Source organism: Eriocheir sinensis, chromosome 32 (assembly GCF_024679095.1).
Source record: "Eriocheir sinensis breed Jianghai 21 chromosome 32, ASM2467909v1, whole genome shotgun sequence".
Classification (NCBI taxonomy): Eukaryota; Metazoa; Arthropoda; class Malacostraca; order Decapoda; family Varunidae; genus Eriocheir; species Eriocheir sinensis.
The window spans coordinates 7,131,937-7,148,134 of record NC_066540.1 but is presented as its reverse complement, the minus strand read 5'-3'; the positions used below and the strand labels follow the sequence as shown (position 1 = coordinate 7,148,134).

The 16,198-nt window shown below is 40.9% G+C and overlaps 1 long non-coding RNA gene across 1 annotated transcript; it reads left to right on the top strand.

Moving 5' to 3' along the window:
• Window positions 1-7,074: 7,074 nt before the first annotated feature.
• Window positions 7,075-8,395, top strand: LOC127006469 (uncharacterized). Its single transcript, XR_007759582.1, has 2 exons — window positions 7,075-7,371; window positions 7,456-8,395. It is a non-coding gene; the product is annotated as an uncharacterized LOC127006469 (long non-coding RNA).
• Window positions 8,396-16,198: the final 7,803 nt, after the last annotated feature.

The window sequence follows — 16,198 nt, the reverse complement described above, 5'->3', positions numbered from 1 at the left end:
GCATTAAAAAAAGTGAAATAAAAGAAGAAAGTGTAGAATGAATACTCTCTCTCTCTCTCTCTCTCTCTCTCTCTCTCTCTCTCTCTCTCTCTCTCTCTCTCTCTCTCCCTTGCTTCATTTTTCTTCCTTTTCATTCCTTTGTTCCTCTTCACTCCGACACAGTTCTCTAGTTTCCTTCCCTTCTCCCACGTCCCTTCCTTACTGTTCTTTATTTATCAGTTTTCTCCTTTTCCTCAGAGGGTGTTGGGAGGAGGAGGAGGAAGAGGAGGAGAAGGAGGAGGAGGAGGAGGAAGGGATGGGAGATGAGAGACAAAAGGAAATATCTAAAAGGAAGAAAAGCTGGTAAAAGAAAGGCGAGAGAAAGGAGAGAGAGAGAGAGAGAGAGAGAGAGAGAGAGAGAGAGAGAGAGAGAACTAAAAGGTAGAACAATTGAAGAGAGAAAGGTGAGGGAATGAAAAGAGAGAGAAAGCTGAGACGAAAAAGCGGAAGAAGATACAGGAAAAGAGCGACAAAAGAGAGAGAGAGAGAGAGAGAGAGAGAGAGAGAGAGAGAGAGAGAGAGAGAGAGAACTGAAGAAATGGCGAAAAGGAAAGAGAATGGAAAGAGATAGATAAAAAAAAGACTATGAAATGAAAAATTATTAAAGTGTTGCGTGAAAGAGAAGAAGGAGAACATGGAGGCAAAGTTGAGGGAAGGGAATGGCATGGAAGATAAGGCGAAAAGGAAAAGATAGTTACACAAAAGAATATAAACCCGAAAAGAAAAAAGCGTGGCGTGAAAGCGGAAAGGAGAATATATAGGCGAAGTTGAGGGAAGGGAAGAGCATGGAAGATGAGGCAAAAAGGAAAAGATAGTTACACAGAAGAATATAAACTGGAAAAGAAAAAGCGCGGCGTGAAAGCGGGAAGGAGAATATATAGGCGAAGTTGAGGGAAGGGAACGCAAAATATAGAGAGAGGATGCGAGAGGGGAAGCGAGAGTGAGGAAAGAAGACTCATTGTATTAAAAGAACCGAAAGAAAAATAGTATGAAAGATCTGTGAGAATGAGACAGTGGCCAGGATAAAATGAAGGAAAGAAGAAAAGAAAAAAAAATGAGGACAAAGTAAAAAAAACGGAAAGGTAAAATGTGAAAATTATAGTGGTTTGCAAAAGAAGAAAGAAGAAAAGATGAAAAGAAAGGAAGAAGAGCGTTAATGAAGATGTATTAAAATTAGGCAAGAGGAAAATGAGTGTTAAAGGGATGAAGAGAGAGAGAGAGAGAGAGAGAGAGAGAGAAAACAGGTCAAGTAAAAAGGTGGAGAGGGAACCAATCAGGGGCTAGCCAGGTGTGTGTGTGTGTGTGTGTGTGTGTGTGTGTGTGTGGTGGGGGTAACAACCTTAACCCTTCGCGGCGACTCCAATAAATAATCCGCCGCTCTTGGCCGTTAATTACCTCGCTGTTGCCAGTCATTAGCGCCTAATTACTCCCCGCCCACCTGGCCAATGGGGGGGCGGAGGGGAGCTTGGCAGGTGGGGGGGGGGACGGGAGGGGGAGGGGGGAGCTGTGTGTGGTAGTGAGTGTGTGGGTAGGTGTTTGATTTTGCATGTGGAAGGTGAAATGGAAAGGAGGGAGGGGAAGGGAGGGAAAGAGAGGGAGGTTTATGTAAGGGAAGGGGAAGGGAGGGAGGGGTTGTAGGGGAAGGGGAAGGGAGGGAAAGAGAGGAAGGGGAAAGGAGGGAGGGGTTGTAAGGGAAGGAGAAGGGAGGGAGGGTGGGTCAGGAGAGGCTGGTGTAAGTGGGGAAAGGAGAAAGGATGAAGGGCATGTGTGTGTGTGTGTGTGTGTGTGTGTGTGTGTGTGTAACCATTAAAGCCATGTCGGGATCTGATGTTTGTTAATAACCTTTCCCTTTTTTTCTTTTCAGGTTCGTGTTGGCGGCCTTTGGAGTGTGTGCTTGTAGGTGTTTGTTTGTGTGAGCTCCGTGAACCGCCTACTGCTAGTAATTGGCGGGAACAGGTAAGTCAACCAGTCAGTCTGTAAGTTAGTCAGTCAGTCAGCTGGTTGTGTGTGGGTGGCTCTGAGTGAACTTTAGGGCCATATTACTAAACATCTCGTCGCTTATGTTCACCTATTTGACAAGGCTTTCCTAGGACGATTGTTCATTTCCAGGAGTAGATTATTTGACCTGGTGGTAGTTTGTCCCTTCTTCAGTACCATGAATCTAAAGAAACACGCATTAGAACTCAATTGCCTCTCTCTTTGACCTTTAGAAATAGTTGATGTTAGAAGCGAAATGGTCTTATAATACCAACCTTAGTAACTAGTGGCATATACAGTACGTTGGACAAACATAGTGGGCGGCGATGATAATGTGTGTGTGTGTGTGTGTGTGTGTGTGTGTGTGTGTGTTTAGTTATTTTTGTTTGTTTGTTTGTTTTTAACGTGTTTCTTGTGTGTTTTATTCGTTTTATGTGCTGTGTGTTTTGTATTGCTAAGTCTTTTTATTACCTTGTACGTATTCTGCGTTTTTGTTTAGTGTATATTTTCATTTTGAGTTTTAAAGAAATGCTAGTTTTTGGACCATTTCGTAAAATAGAGATTGATGCGTTTTTATTGTAAGCTGTGGTCAATAAATATCTATCTATCTATCTGTGTGTGTGTGTGTGTGTGTGTGTGTGTGTGTGTGTGTGTGTGTGTGTGTGTGTGTGTGGAAAATTTCATCGTGGTACATTGAATTGAGGTAAAGTGTAGTATTAATTGAACTATTTATGTATGCACGTTTCTACCATTCATGACAGCTGCTCCCTTCACACACACACACACACACACACACAGTCGGTCTGCTTTACTAACAAACTCCCTCTGAATTAAACGTTTTTTTTTTTTTTACGTCCTCTTATTTTCAGCGCACTTTTTTTTACAATATCAGAAGGAAAAAAGAAAAAAAGCCGCATATTTAAAAGTTTGCTTGCATTTTCCGTGTTTCATCTTTTTTTGTTCTTTTTTTTTTACGTTTCGTCCAAGTTATTCTCATGTAATTTGTCTTTTCTTTACTTATCTTTTTTTTATTTTGTTCTTTAATATTTTTTTTCACTTTATCTTCTCGTGAACCTCCACTTCCTCCCTCTTGTCTTCCTATGTCAGTCTTTCTATTTATCTTCCTATTTGTCCTTTCATTCGGCTACTACTTTCATTGTCTTTATAGTTGTCTTTTTTTTGTTGTTCTAAATTGATCTTGACTTTTTTCAATAATTTCTTTTAATTTTAATTTTTTTTTTTTTTACTTATAGATTTTACTGTATTTTTTCAATCGTTATAGATACTATCTCTTTACCCGTTATATATACTGAATATTTCTTTAAGATATATATTTGTAATTATATTTTACACAAACATCGTCTAAGTTCATATATAATTCAGTCTGTGTTTTATTACCATGTACCTTATATTTTATTACTACATTTACTAGAATTCATATATTTACATGCTCATCATTCATTCACTGATGTTCTTGTCTATGAAAAAAGTTGTTCATTTAAATATTCCTTTATGTAACAATGTTTTTTTAAAATTTATATTTTGCATGAAAACGGCAAAACAGAAAGGGAACTACACACACACACACACACACACACACACACACACACACACACACACACACACACACACACACACACACACACATGCACGCACAGGCAGGCAGCGACAAAGGACTCGGAAATAAGCTTCTTTTTTGCTTTTTTTATTGTGGGGAGACGGAACACAATGACATGGGTGTTATGTAAAGAGAGAGAGAGAGAGAGAGAGAGAGAGTGTCCCGTGCCTTATTTGTTTCTTTTTTTTTTTTCTCATTACAAAGAATCACATCATGCTCAGGCCCGGAAAAATACACCATAAGAAGAGAGAGAGAGAGAGAGAGAGAGAGAGAGAGAGAGAGAGAGAGAGAGAGAGTAATAATACCCAAAGGAAAACAAAATAACATGTGAAGGAGTTTATTTACGTTGAAATTTATGCTGTAAGGATCTTCTCGTGTGTGTGTGTGTGTGTGTGTGTGTGTGTGTGTGTGTGTGTGTGTGTGTGTGTGTGTGAAGGTTGTTATGACTCAGGATTATGACTCAAGCTGACGATGGAAATTGAGAGACGGAGGAGATGAAGGAAAGGAAGCGAAGTAGGAAACGGAAGAATAGGATGACTAGGAAAAGGAGGAAAAAAAAAAGAAGGATGAAGGGAGGAGTGTCGTGAAAGCATTAATTATTATAAGAAAAATGTACCAATACTCATAACAGAAACAACACTATTAATCGTTAGCATATTTTAATAAACTTGTAAATACTGATAATGTTAATAAAAAAATAGAATGAAGACAAAGTTGCTCCTAAAAAACTTGTGTGTGTGTGTGTGTGTGTGTGTGAGTGTGTTTGCACTGTACATTTATTGACACTTGGAATAAGCATAACGGACTCTTATCACTGTGCGTGTGTGTGTGTGTGTGTGTGTGTGTGTGTGTGTGTGTGTGTTTGTGATGGATGGCGTAGGTGGGTGGCCTCCTCCGCGGTGTGTGTGTGTGTGTGTGTGTGTGTGTGTGTGTGTGTGTGTGTGTGTGTGTTTCCAAAAATGGACTGTTTGATTATGGAAAAGATTGGGAGGAGGAAAAAGGAAGAAGATAAATAAAGGGTACGAGAGAGAGAGAGAGAGAGAGAGAGAGAGAGAGAGAGAGAGAGAGAGCATGGTAGTAATAATAATAAAGGCAAGGGAAGTGGAAAAGGAAGGAAGGGGAGACGTATGGTGGAGAGCGGGGAGGAATACTGATGAGGGGAAGGGAGGGAAGGGAGAGGAGACGAAGGAGGAGGAGGAGAGAGAAAAAGGGGAAGGAAGGGGAGAGCAGGGAAAAGGGGAAGAGGTGACGAATGGGAAGGAGGGAGAAGGGGAAAGGAATGTAGGAAGTGAGAGTTCATAACAGAAAGGAGGAGAAGAAGGAGGAAGAGGAGAAGAGAAGGAGAAGAAAGAAGAGAAGGAGAAGAAGGAGGAGGAGGAGGAGGAAATAGCCAGTATCAGGAGATGGATTGGGAGTAGAAATGTGTGAGCCCTCTCCTGTTTATTACTTGTTTTGAATATATACATACGTGTTGTGGTTGTAGTAATAGTGGTGGTAGTAGTAGTAGTAATAGTTATTGTGGTGGTGGTGGTGGTTGTAGTAGTAGTCGTTGTAGTAGTTGTGGTGGTCGTAGTAGTAGTTATTGTTTTCGTATTTGTAGTATAGTAGTAGTAGTAGTAGTAGTAGTAGCAGCATCACTAAGGGTTTGAGGGGCGGTAGTAGTGGTAGATATATGAATTGTTAAATTAGACTATTATTACTATTGTTGCTAATATTACCACTTTTTCATTGTCTTTTCTTCTTGCTAGCTTTGTTTTCAGTAATTAGCATATATTTTTATTATTATTATATATCTTTTTTATAATTTCATGATATTAATATATATTTTATAATTATTATCATTATCATATTTTTTTCTCTGCAGGAGTCTCTTTATCTATGTAGGCATCCATCTGTCTTAGGTAGTAAACGCATCTTACGTATTGTATTGTGACGAATTGTACAATAAACTAATTAACTTTATTTTTGTTCCTTGTTGATAAGAGCAACAAATCACTGGCTTATTTTTATTTGTACTTCATTGCTATTTCTCGTTTTGATTGTCATTTTTCTACTCTATTCACTGTCCTAAAATTTCTGACTTCGGGGCGGGGCTACAGACTTTATTTTGTAGCTTGTAGTGTTTGTTCTCTTCTGCTCTACCTTACCCCTACCTTGTGCTTAAGAATACTACTACTACTACTACTAATAATAATAATAATAATAATAAATAGTTGCTGTAACTATACACTCTTTCAATATGTTTTCCATCAACACTAACTGCCTAGCATGTATTTTCACGGTAAACATGCACAAAGAAGAAGAAAAACACAAACAAAATTCATGTATATAAAGGAAAGGATGTGAGGGGAATGAAAGGCGCAAGAGGAGGAGGAATTATGCATATATTGTCATGAGGAGAAGGGATGCGGGGAAGTGAGAGGGTAGGAAGGAATGGGTCTGAATGTAACAGAATAAAGGGAAGAAGAGATACGGAGAAGAGGGAGAGGAGGAATGGGTGTGAATGTAACAATATAAGGGGAAGAAGAGATACGGAGAAGAGGGAGAGGAGGAATGGGTGTGAATGTAACAAAATAAGGGGAAGACGAAGTGTGAAAATGATTGTGGGCATGGAGGAAGAGGGAGGAAACAAAGAGGAGTTGAGTATGTGAGTGTGGATAACGTGAGAGGAAGAGGATAATAATGAATGTTTAGGGGAAGAGAAGCCAAGAAACAAGAGAAGAGGAGGGAGGAAAGAAGGAAGGAAGGAAGGAGGCGTGTAACAGAAATGAAGAAGGAAGGCCAAGGAACAAGAGAAGAGGAGAGAAGGAAGGAAGGAAGGAAGGAGACGTTTAACAGAAATAAAGAAGGAAGGCCAATGAACAAGAGAAGAGGAGGGAGGAAAGAAGGAAGGAAGGAAGGAGGCGTGTAACAGAAATGAAGAAGGAAGGCCAAGGAACAAGAGAAGAGGAGAGAAGGAAGGAAGGAAGGAAGGAGACGTTTAACAGAAATAAAGAAGGAAGGCCAATGAACAAGAGAAGAGGAGGGAGGAAAGAAGGAAGGAAGGAAGGAAGGAGGCGTGTAACAGAAATGAAGAAGGAAGGCCAATGAACAAGAGAAGAGGAGAGAAGGAAGGAGACGTTTAACAGAAATGAAGAAGGAAGGCCAAGAAACAAGAGAAGAGGAGGGAGGAGAGAAGGAAGAAAGGAAGGAGGCGTGTAACAGAAATGAAGAAGGAATGAGAGCATGTATATTGGTCTCAAGGAGGAAGTTGGGAAGGACGAGGGAGGAGGAGGAAGAGGAGGAGGAGGAGGTGTGGATGTGGTGACAGGGCGGGAGAGTGATGAGGGTGGTGTCAGGAGGTGGCAGTGAGTGAGGGACATCTGGCGCACACGTGGTGGTGAGATGGGTGGTGGAGGTGGTGGGGGGTTGGGTGGAGGTGGGGACAATGTAACTCTAGGACGGTGGATCAGGGAGGAAAAGGAAGGTATGAAGAAAAGAAGAAGAAGAATGAAAAAAAAGAGCATGGGGACAATGTAACTCTATGATGGTGGATCAGAGAGGAAGAGGAAGGTATGAAGGAAGGAAGAAAAAGAAGAATGAGAAAAAAAAGAGAAGCAAGGAAAGAAAAAAAAATATCAAGATTGGTTTAACTTTTAAGGTAGACTAATTCAGGTTTAAAAAGAGTAAGAAAAAAAGAGAGAAGCGAGGGAAGAAAAAAATAATTATCAAGATGGGTTTAAGATAGACTAATTCAGGTTTAAAAAGAGTAAGAAAAAAGAAAGAAGCAAGGGACGAAAAAAAAACATATATCAAGATGGGTTTAAGATCGACTAATTCAGATTTAAAAAGCGTAAGAAACAAAGATAAGCGAAGAAAGAAAAAAAATATCAAGATTGGTTTAACTTTTAAGATAGACTAATTCAAGTTTAAAAAGAGTAAGAAAAAAATAAAGAGAAGTGAGGGAAGGAAAAAAAAACAAATATCAGGATAGGTTTAAGATAGACCAATTCAAGTTTAAAAAGAGTAAGAAAAAAAAAGAAAAGCGAGGGAAGAAAAAAATATCAAGATGGGTTTAAGATAGACCAATTCAGGTTTAAAAAGAGTAAGAAAAAAAAAGAAAGACAAGCGAGGGAAGAAAAACAACAAATATCAAGATGGGTTTAAGATAGACTAATTCAGGTTTAAAAGGAGTAAGAAAAAAGAAAGAGAAGCAAGGGAAAAAACAAGATCATCAACAACAAGATTTTAAGATAGACAAATTCAAGTTTAAAAGAGACACATGTAAGAATTGTGTTATTAATAAGTTGGAGGTGAGTAGAAAACAGACAAGAATCAGTTCATTAATAGACTGGTGAATGAGTGGCAAACAGGCAAGAAGAAATAGGCCACGATGAGAGTAGTGGATGAGTGGAGCAGGCTTGGCAGCGAGTCAAAGCGTTAGTGCCAATACGATAGACACCTTCGAAAGTAGGCCAGATAAAAGAAGTAAAAGAAAAGAAGAAAGAAAAAACAAGAAAAAATAAGATCACTAAGAAGTAAAAGAAAGAAAAATGAGAAGTAGAAGAAAAAGAATGAAGAGAAGATAATAAAGAAATGTTTCACAGGTAGGGGAGTGAAATTAACTTTACACTCATGCCAAAACGATACACTTAAAAAAATAAAAACATTAGATAAAGTCATGGATAGACTGGATTGGCAATGTCAGGACCTGTTTAATGTGGCTGGCTGACCGATCCCTTACAGACTCTTTATCCTCTGACGAAAAAAATAATGAAAAAGGATGGGAAAGGGAAATAAGGCAAAAAAATGGAGGAGAAAATGTGGTAAGGTAGGGAGGAAGTGGAGGTGTTATGGTGTTGACGACGACACCAACACACATCACCACCACCAAGGACAAGAGAGAGGTGCAAAAAGAGGAGAAGAAGGAAGGGCGGAGTGTTAAGGATGAAAGATGGGGGGAGGGAGGGAAGGGAGAGAGAGAGAGAGAGAGAGAGAGAGAGAGAGAGAGAGAGAGAGAGAGAGAGAGAGAGAGAGAGAGAGAGAGAGAGAGAGAGAGAGAGAGAGAGAGAGAGAGAGAGAGAGAGAGAGAGAGAGAGAGGCCGTACGGTGACAGGATGGAGGAAAGGAGAGGAGGGGTGGAGGTGTTGACGGGAAGGTAAGGGAGATGGAGGAAAGAAGGGAGGGAGGGAACTAGAGGATGGAGGAAAAAAAGTGGATGAGTGAGGGGAAGTAACACGAGGAAGAGGTGTGTGTGTGTGTGTATGTGCGTGTGTGGTTAGCGGTTAAGAGAGATGGAGGAGAGAGGAAGGAGAGAGAGAGAGACAGAGAGAGAGAGAGAGAGAGAGAGAGAGAGAGAGAGAGAGAGAGAGAGAGAGAGAGAGAGGCTGACATTAATGAGTAACTTGGGTGCTCTTCGCTGTCCCTCGTGCGAATCAATTTTGTCTTCACCTTCCTTTCTTCTGTCCAGGCGCGGGTACTCAAGGGGCTGCGGGGGGGGGGAGCTTTTGTCTTAGAGGTTGTCGTTGGTAGGTGGTATTTGTTTTCCTCCTCCCTCGTGTTTTTTTTTTATCTTGTTTTTATTTATCGTGTTGCTATTTTATTATTTTTATTACCTCGTTTTCTATTTTTTTTCTTAACTTGCTCTTGGTATTGTTTTGTTGCTGTTGTTCTTTTTCATATACTGTTTACTTTTGCTTTCATATTCTACTCTTTCGTTTTTTTTCGTTTTATCCTTTTTTCAATTTCGTATTTTTTTCCGTTTCCTCATTTTTTTTCCGTAACTTTATTTTCGTTACCTTTTCATTTTATTATATCTCACTAGCTCTCTCTCTCTCTCTCTCTCTCTCTCTCTCTCTCTCTCTCTCTCTCTCTCTCTCTCTCTCTCTCTCTCTCTCTCTCTCTCTCTCTCTCACACACACACACACACACACACACACACACACACACACACACACACACACACATCACCCATCAGCGCTGCACAAAAGTGAAAGAAAATAGGCTTTGCTCATTAGAGAAAGGGAGGGAGGGAGAGAATGAAGGGGATATGGGAGGGAGAGAATGGAGGGGTGTGTGATGGGAAGAGGGAGAGATGAGAGGTTGAACAAGGGAGAGGAAGAGGCAAGAGGTTGTATGGGAGAGTCTGAGAGGAAGAGGGAGAGAGATTATGAATGGGAGAGTGTGAATAGGAGGAGAGAAAAGGGAGGAAAGGAGATAGTGGGTGGAGAGAAAGGAGAAAGAGGGTGAGTGATAGGAGGGAGAAGAAGGAGGAGGAGGAATGGAGGAGTAAAGGATGAAAAAATAAGTGAGGAGAGAGAGAGAGAGAGAGGTGATGGAAGGGAGTGAATGGACAATTGAAAAACGAGAGGAAGGAAAAAAATGGATGGTAGAAAAAAACAATGAAAGGAAAATTTCAATGGAAGGGAGAGAGGGAGAGAACGAAATTGAGTGTCAGAGAGAGAGAGAGAGATGAAAGAAAGTGAGAATGAAGGCAAAAGAAAAAAAAAATGGAGATGATAGAAAGAAAGAAGGACGAAGCAAAAGTGAAAAAGGAAAAAAAAGGGAACGAGGGAGGTAATGGAAGTAAGATTATGATGTTGAAATGTGTGTGTGTGTGTGTGTGTGTGTGTGTGTGTGTGTGTGTGTGTGTGTGTGTGTTAATTAAGGAGGGGCTGTGTATGTGTGTAGGTGTTTGTGTAGGCGTGTTGCGTGTCTAAACAGGCAAAAAGGAAAACAAACAGCCTTCAGCGTAAAAAGCGAGTTACGTGTGTGTGTGTGTGTGTGTGTGTGTGTGTGTGTGTGTGTGTGTGTTTATGTACGTTGCCTACTACTACACAAAACACATCATTATCATCAACTCCACTGCCATTATCATCACTATTCTTGTCATCACCATCACCACTATCACCACCATCACGACTGTCGCTAGCAACACCATAATCACCCCCACTATCATCACCATCACCAAATCCACATTCCATCCTCAGTCATTCATCACCACCATCATCATCACCACCACCACCTCCATTCTCTTAATAGGCCTAAATTTTGTCTCCAGTCATCACCTCTTTATTTCTCCTATTGTCTTCAGCACCATTCTCTCCCCCCCTCCCCCCCACCCCACCCACACCACATCTTCCTCTCCTCTCTCACTTCTCCCTTCCTCCCTCTCCCCCTCACTCTCTTCCCTCTTCAACACACCTTTCCGACACTCCCTCTCTCCCTCCCTCCCTCCCCATTCTCTCTCTCCCTTCCTCTCTGTTCTCTCACACTCCTTTTTCTTTTTTTTCTCTCACCTCAACTCTTTCATCTCCTTCCTCCTTTTCTTCTCTCCTTCCTCTCCCTCTCCTCCTCCCCCATTCTCTCTCTCTCTCTCTCTCTCTCTCTCTCTCTCTCTCTCTCTCTCTCTCTCTCTCTCTCTCTCTCTCTCCTCAAATTTCTTAAGGCTGTAAGCATATAATGGGCTACGGCAGGTTTGAGAGAGAGAGAGAGAGAGAGAGAGAGAGAGAGAAGAGAAGGGGGTGGGGTAACAAAGCATATTTCGAAGCCTACACAAACCACCTCCACCACCACCACCTTTTGTTACGTCACCACCACCACCACTGTCATCACCATTGCCACCACCTTCAAGATATACAATAATAACAATAATAATACCACCACCACCATCATCATCATCATCATCATCATCATCATCATTAGAAGCAACACCAATACCACTCAGCGATTTCTTCCTCCTACTCCTCCTACTCCTCCTCCTCCATCTCCTCCTCCTCCTCCTCCTCCTCCTCCTCCTCGTGGGAACAAAGCCCCGTCAAGAAGTCTCCTAGGCCGCTCAGAGGAGGAAGGAGATGAAGAAGAGGAATGGGAGGAAGAAGAGGAGGAGGAAGATGAAGAGATCGATGAATATATGTAAGACGCTGATCAGAGAGAGAGAGAGAGAGAGAGAGAGAGAGAGAGAGACCTACCAACGTAAATATAGTGTTCAATAAGTTCTCCTCCTCCTCCTCCTCCTCCTCTCTTATTTCTAATGCTAGGCCTATTCCTTATTTTTACCTCTCTTATTCTATTCTTCTTCCTTTTGTTATTATTATTATTATTATTATTATTATTATTATTATTATTATTATTATTATTATTATTATTATTATTATTATATTATCGTTTTCGTCGTCTCCGTCCTGCCCCCACCCCCCTCTTCTAAGATTTATCGCTATTAGTGAAGAATATGGTCAGAGAGAGAGGGGGAAGAAGGGAGAGGGAATGTAAGGCAATCTATTTCATTGTACCCATATGCTCTCTCTCTCTCTCTCTCTCTCTCTCTCTCTCTCTCTCTCTCTCTACCAATATACACACACACACACACACACACACACACACACACACACACACACACACACACACACACACACTATTCTCTCTCCCTCCTTTCCTATAACTCAGCCACCATTCCTCCTCCTCCTCCTCCTCCTTTCCACCTGTACACGTTTATCACAGTCATTCCACCACACCTCCTGCTCCCACCTCCTCCTCCTCCACCTCCTCCTCCTCCTCCTCCTTCTCCTCCTTTCCATCTGTATGGGTTTAACTTTATCAGGTCATAAGTTATTTCACCACATCCCTCATCCCTTTTTTTGTGAGCTCCAGACCACCTAAAGAACTAGAAATAACGGTCTGCAGATGTAAGTTAACTAACGATGGAAATAACGGTTTGCAGACGTAAGTTAACTAAAGATAGAAATAGCGGTTTGCAGATGTAAGTTAACTAACGATGGAAATAACGGTCTGCAGATGTAAGTTAACTAAAGATAGAAATAACGGTTTGCAGACGTAAGTTAACTAAAGATAGAAATAACGGTTTGCAGATGTAAGTTAACTAAAGATAGAAATAACGGTTTGCAGATGTAAGTTAACGGTTTGCAGATGTAAGTTAACTAAAGATAGAAATAGCGGTTTGCAGACGTAAGTTAACTAACGATGGAAATAACGGTCCTCAGATGTAAGTTAACTAACGATGGAAATAACGGTCCTCAGATGTAAGTTAACTAACGATGGAAATAACGGTCCTCAGATGTAAGTTAACTAACGATGGAAATAACGGTCTGCAGATGTAAGTTAACTAACGATGGAAATAACGGTCTGCAGATGTAAGTTAACTAACGATGGAAATAACGGTCCTCAGATGTAAGTTAACTAACGATGGAAATAACGGTCTGCAGATGTAAGTTAACTAACGATGGAAATAACGGTCTGCAGATGTAAGTTAACTAACGATGGAAATAACGGTCCTCAGATGTAAGTTAACTAACGATGGAAATAACGGTCCTCAGATGTAAGTTAACTAACGATGGAAATAACGGTCCTCAGATGTAAGTTAACTAACGATGGAAATAACGGTCCTCAGATGTAAGTTAACTAACGATGGAAATAACGGTCCTCAGATGTAAGTTAACTAACGATGGAAATAATGGTCTGCAGATGTAAGTTAACTAAAGATAGAAATAACGGTTTGCAGATGTAAGTTCGGCAGTTTAGTAATAACATCGACAGGGGTAGTAAATGCGTAAACCATCAACTTGTAACATCGCATCGACCGTTATTTCATTTCGTCAGGAGCAAACTAAACCTACGTACCTAAAATTAATGCTTGATGTGCTCGACCGACGCTGAGGTGACTGTCGAGCAGATTAAATCACGAGAGCGGGCATCCTCGTAATGAGCCAGTAGGTTTTCTGGTGCCTTCCTTTTTTTGTGTTTCCATGTTTCCTTATCCTATCCTTCCTTTCTTCCACTCTCTCTCTCTCTCTCTCTCTCTCTCTCTCTCTCTCTCTCTCTCTCTCTCTCTCTCTCTCTCTCTCTCTCTCTCTCTCTCTCTCTCTCTCTCTCTCTCTCTCTCTCTCTCTCTCTCTCTCTCTCTCTCTCTCTCTCTCTCTCTCTCTCTCTCTCTCTCTCTCTCTCTCTCTCTCTCTCTCTCTCTCTCTCTCTCTACATATTCTCCCCTCCTCCTCCTCCTCCTCCTCCTCCTCCTATATTCCCCTCACTGTCGTAGGCATTAATGGGGCACACAATTGAATTCCACTTCCATTTTGCCCGACAGCTCCAAATTACTGCACCCATCACCCTATGCCGTTCCTCTTTCCCCTCTCCCATTTACCTTCAAGTCCTTCCCTTTCCAGTACTTTCATTTCCCTTCCCTTCCCATTTCCAGTTACCGTTCCGGTTTCCCATTCACCCATTTACCCTCAATTCCTCCCCTTTCCAGTACTTTCATTTCCCTTCCTTTCCCATTTCCAGTTACCGTTCCTCTTCCCCCTAACCCATTTACCCTCAAGTCCTCTCCTTTTCAGTACTTTCATTTCCCTTCCCTACCCATTTCCATTTCCAGTTTCAGTTTCCCATTCACCCATTTACCCTCAATTCCTCCCCTTTTCAGTACTTTCATTTCCCTTCCCTACCCATTTCCAGTTACCGTTCCATTTTCCCTTCACTCATGTACCCTCAAGTCCTTCCCTTTCCAGTACTTTCATTTCCCTTTCCTTCCCATTTCCACTTTCCCTTCACTCATTTACCCTCAACTCCTTCCCTTTCCAGTACTTTCATTTCCCTTCCTACGCATCATCATTTCCTATTCCTCTTTCCCCTTTCTTATTTTCCCTCAACTCCTCCCTTTCCCTTTCCATCCCTTTCCCATTCTTTTTTTTTCCCCACCCATTTCCTTCCCCCATACGCATCCCCTTGCTATCCCTCCCATTCCTTATCTCTATCCTATTCCAACACCTGTTATTTTTTTTTATCCATTTCTTTCCCCTCACGTGTTTCCCCTTCCCTTCCCATACTCTCCCTTACATTATCCTATTATTTTCCATTCCTTTTCCCCTCACCCATTTCCTTCCCCCATAAGTATCCCCTTCCTGTCCCTTCCATTCCTTATCTCTGTCCTATTCCCCTTCTTTCCCTTCCCATACTCTCCCTTACTTATCCTATTTCTTCACCTGTTATCATTTTCCTATTTCCCTTCTGTTTCTCTTCATCCATTTCTCCTTTTCTCCTCTCCCTTCCCTTATCTTATTTCATTACCTAATACTTTCCCTTCCCTTCCCATACTCTTCCTTACTTTTCCTATTTCTTCACCTGTTATCATTCTCCTATTTCCCTTCTGTTTCTCCTCACCCATTTCTCCTCTCCTCCTCTCCCTTCCCTTATGTCATCGCCTGTTACTTTCCCTTCTCTTCCCATACTCTTCCTTACTTATCCTATTTTTTCACCTGTTACCATTTTCCTATTTCCCTTCTGTTTCTCCTCACCCATTTCTCCTTTTCACCTCTCCCTTCCCTTATGTCATCGCCTGTTACTTTTTTTTCCTCATTTCTGTTTCCTCTCCCTCATCTCCCCTTCACTATTTTTATTCCATTTTTTCCCCCCATTTCATCACCTATTAGCTACTCATTAACCCACATCCCTCTTTTCCCTCTCTCGTTATCCCTTTCTTCACCGAATTTTATCACCTATTACATTTTCTCTCCTTTCCCCTTTCTCTACATCTCCTCCGTTTTTCCCCGTGCCTTCTATATTTTGGTTTTTATACCCTTGCTGCCATTCCCCTCCCTTATCCTCTTTTCTTAATGGGTGTTTATTTCATTATTTAACCCATCACTGTGTGAATCCCCTCTTTCCTCCCTTCATCCTCTTTTTCCCATCTTCGTTCCCTCATTTTTTTTACCTTCACTCCACAGCCCATGTATCCCCCTTCTCATTTATTTCCTTTTCTTTTTCAATTTCACTTTCTGCCTCTTCTTTTCATTTCCTTCGTTTTCTTTTTTTCTTTCTTTCGTTGCGTCGTTTTAGCTCTCGTTCTCTCCTTCCTTTTCTTTTTTCTCAATCTCTCCTTCCTTTTCTTTTTCTCATTCTCTCCTTCCTTTTCTTTTTTCTCATTCTCTCCATCCTTTTCTTTTTCTCATTCTTTCCTTCCTTTTCTTTTTCTCATTCTCTCCTTCCTTTTCTTTTTCTCATTCTCTCCTTCCTTTTATTTTTCTCATTCTCTCCTTCCTTTTCTTTTTCTCATTCTCTCCTTCCTTTTCTTTTTCTCATTCTCTCCTTCCTTTTCTTTTTCTCATTCTCTCCTTCCTTTTCTTTTTTCTCAATCTCTCCTTCCTTTTCTTTTTCTCATTCTCTCCTTCCTTTTCTTTTTTCTCATGCTCCATCCTTTTCTTTTTCTCATTCTTTCCTTCCTTTTCTTTTTCTCATTCTCTCCTTCCTTTTCTTTTTCTCATTCTCTCCTTCCTTTTCTTTTTCTCATTTTATCCTTCCTTTTCTTTTTCTCATTCTCTCCTTCCTTTTCTTTTTCTCATTCTCTCCTTCCTTTTCTTTTTCTCATTCTCTCCTTCCTTTTCTTTTTCTCATTCTCTCCTTCCTTTTCTTTTTCTCATTCTCTCCTTCCTTTTCTTTTTCTCATTCTATCCTTCCTTTTCTTTTTCTCATTCTCTCCTTCCTTTTCTTTTTCTCATTCTCTCCTTCCTTTTCTTTTTCTCATTCTCTCCTTCATTTTCTTTTTCTCATTCTCTCCTTCCTTTTCTTTTCCTCATT